Raw genomic sequence first — 3775 nt, forward strand, 5'->3', positions numbered from 1 at the left:
AATACTTTCATACAAAATGCTTCTTACTGTTACGCTCCAGAGACTGTGCTAGACAAGATAGTATCAAATAACATAGTATAGCATGTAATTTAGAAGAAGAAAATGAGGTCACAGTGTTCGGTATAGACATATGTACAATGTTCTGAGTTACCATATAATATACAATACTATGCAGTGTACTAATGTACAGTACTATATAGTGCAAAGCAGAAATGGGATGAGGTACAATTTAGGTACAATTTACAGTAAGGTGTACGAGTTGTAGTGCAATCCTTCATCAATAAATATAAAGTGTGGGGAGTGGGTGCTACAGTGTGTTTGTTTAAAGTGGGTGTGTGCTATAAAGTGTGTGGAGTGGGTGCTACAGTGTGTTTGTTTAAAGTGAGTGTGTGCTTGTGGATGTGTGTGCTATGTGCGTTTGGTGGTTTGTTGTTGTGTAGTGTTCATTGTTCGTTTAGCAGCCTGATGGCCTGGGGATAGAAGCTTCTTCTGAGTCTTTCTGTGCTCGCCTTGAGACTCCGGTATCGCTTGCCTGACCGCAGCAGTTCAAAGAGGCAGTTGTTCGGGTGACTGGAGTCTTTAATGATTCTCTTAGCCTTGCCCTTGCAACGCTTGTTGTAAATGTTCTGGAGGGTGGGGAGCCCCCCTCCAATTGTGCGTTCGGCTGAACGTGTCACTCTTTGTAGTCTGCTTCGGTCTTGTGCAGTGCTATTCCCAAACCAGGAGGTGATGTTGCCGGTCAAGATGCTCTCTATTGTACATGAGTAGAAGTTCTTAAGGATCTTCTGACTGACTTGGAACTTCCTTAGGCGCCTGAGGAAGTAGAGGCGTTGTCGTGCCTTCTTCACAACACTGTCAATGTGTGTGGTCCATGTCAAGTCCTCGGATATGTAGGCTCTGAGGTACTTAAAGCTGTTGACTCTCTCAACCGGTGCCCCGTCGATGCTGAGGGGGCTGTAGTCCTTGACCCCCGACCTCCTGAAGTCCACAATCATCTCCTTTGTTTTGCTGACGTTCAGGGAGAGGCTGTTTTCCTGGCACCATCCCGCCAGGACCTTGACCTCTTCCAGGTAGGCCCTCTCGTCGTTGGCAGAGATCAGGCCCACCACCACTGTGTCGTCAGCAAATTTGATGATTGTATTGCTACTCCGCTGAGCCACACAGTCGTGTGTGTACAGGGAGTAGAGGAGGGGACTCAGAACACAGCCCTGGGGGGCCCCTATGTTGAGGGTGATGGATGAGGAGGTGCAGTTGCCTGCTCTCACCACCTGGGGTCTGCCAGTCAGGAAGTCCAAGACCCACTGGCAGAGGTCATAGTTCAAGCCCAGGTCCCTGAGCTTGGCTATGAGTATGGAGGGGACTATGGTATTGAATGCCGAGCTGTAGTCGATGAATAGCATTCTCACATAGTTCCCCTGCCTCTTGTCCAGGTGTGTCATCCGTTGTTGTCAGAACATTATTATTATCATTATACCATTGTGGCTGTGATTTCAAGCAGCACCCTTCCGTGCTCTTCACGTTTAAACCCTTTGTTGTATATTCATTATCTGCCAGCTTAGGCTGTGGTACGTTTGTTGTTTTGTTGTTGTAGTTTTACTGTAAAGAGCGAAGTAAAGCCTCTTCTCAACTACACCCCGCTTGTGTCCTGCCTCTCTCTCATTCCTGTATTGCGCCTGGGTCCACACCACCAACAACGAGATTCTTACAGACATGGGGGAAAATAGACACTGAAATCCTCTTTCAGTGCCTCTGTGCGTGTTTTCGTAGGCAGTTCGCCTCTGGTATGCGTGCCATTAGCGTTAGCCACGCTTCTAGGCCTCTTTTCTTTTGGAAAGAATGATAAAAAATTTAAAAATTTTAAATAATTATAATAAATATATATATTTTTTTAAATATATATTCGACTAAGAGGTTGGCCAGTCGACTACGGCTCCTTTCGACCGATTAGTCGACTAATAGGGGTCAGCCCTAATAAATAATAAATGTATGATATAATATAATGTAATGTAATGTAATGTAATGTAATATTATAATATTATGTAATATAATAATAATAAAAGTATAATATATTTAGCTCCCATTTGAATAATATAGACATATGTCTAAAAACATGACATTCTTTAAAGTCTTAAAATAAAATACATTTAATTTAAATCAAAATAAATGTAAAATAATAATAACTTTATTTATATAGCACCATTCATACAGATTGCAGCTCAAAGTGCTTTACACAAAAAACGAAACAAAATGATAAAAGAAATATATATATTTAATTAAATAATAAAGACATTAAAATTATAAAAATGGTAATAAAACAACTAGATAAGATAGTAAAAATAGCTAAATAAGACAAACAGTAAGACAATAACATAAGAAAATAAAATAATTACAAATAAAATAATAATAAAGACAATAGAATTTAAAATAATAAAATAGCTAATTTAGTAAACAATAAGAAAAAATTAAATAACAGTAAAATAGGACATTAATAAATAATAAATAAAATGATGAGAAAAACTACATAAAATAATGATACAAATTGTAATAAAATATTTAAGTAAAAATAATAGAAATAAAGACAAATAATAATAATAATAATAATAATAATAATAATAATAATAATAATAATAATAATAATAATAATAATAATAATAATAATAATAATAATAATAATAATAATAATAATAATAATAATAATAAAATAATAATAAAATAATAATAAAATAATAATAAAATAATAATAAAATAATAATAAAATAATAATAAAATAATAATAATAATAATAATAATAATAATAATAATAATAATAATAATAATAATAATAATAATAATAATAATAATAATAATAATAATAATAATAATAATAATAATAATAATAATAACTGGACTTTGGAGAAGTCTTTTTTCTGCATGCAGGCAGACACACATGCATGGGCGGCACACACACAGGAACACACACACGTGCAGTTAGTTGGGTCGCCGATGTGATTGAGTCTCTGCACTTGACCCATCCTGTTGTCCTTCCCCCCAAGGGCAGCCGGGAGCAGATAGGGGCGTCGGCGAGGGGCCGTGCCCCGGGGGAACAATCCAAGTGCTCCTGTCTGTCTTCGTCAGGGACGCGACAGCGTTAGCGATCTGTTGTGCATGTTTTCCCATTGGGTTTCTCTTATCGGGAGGAAAAACCCTTGCGAGCACGGGGAGAACATGCAAACTCCACACAGAAAGGCCCGGGAGATACCCCACCTGGATACCTGGCAATAAGCGAGAATCGAACCAGGGCCTTCTTGCTGCGAGGCAACAGTGTTAACCAGTGTTAACCACTGCACCACCGTGGCGCTGTGATACTAACTATTCACTTCAGACAGATTTCAAGTATCCAAATATTGATGAATACTGCATGAGGGTGAATATATAGTGAGGGTGAATATGTATTCGTTAGGTCGTTACCTGCTTCTCTGGCTAACGCCCTGTTCTCCATCAGACCAGAGCACTAACTGTGTGAACCCAGGGCAGCCAACACATTAGACGCACATGATGTCATCAACCATGTGTGTGTGTGTGTTTGTGTGTGCTTATGATGTGTTTATAGCAACCAAGCACTCTCACACGTAGCCTTTACATACACATGCAGACACACACACACACACACACACACACACACACACACACACACACACACACACACACACACACACACACACACACACACACACACACACACACACACACACACACACACACATTGAATTGATCATTCTCAGGATAAAGGGCAGAA

Source organism: Notolepis coatsorum (genome assembly GCF_963971535.1).
Source record: "Notolepis coatsorum genome assembly, chromosome: 15".
Classification (NCBI taxonomy): Eukaryota; Metazoa; Chordata; class Actinopteri; order Aulopiformes; family Paralepididae; genus Notolepis; species Notolepis coatsorum.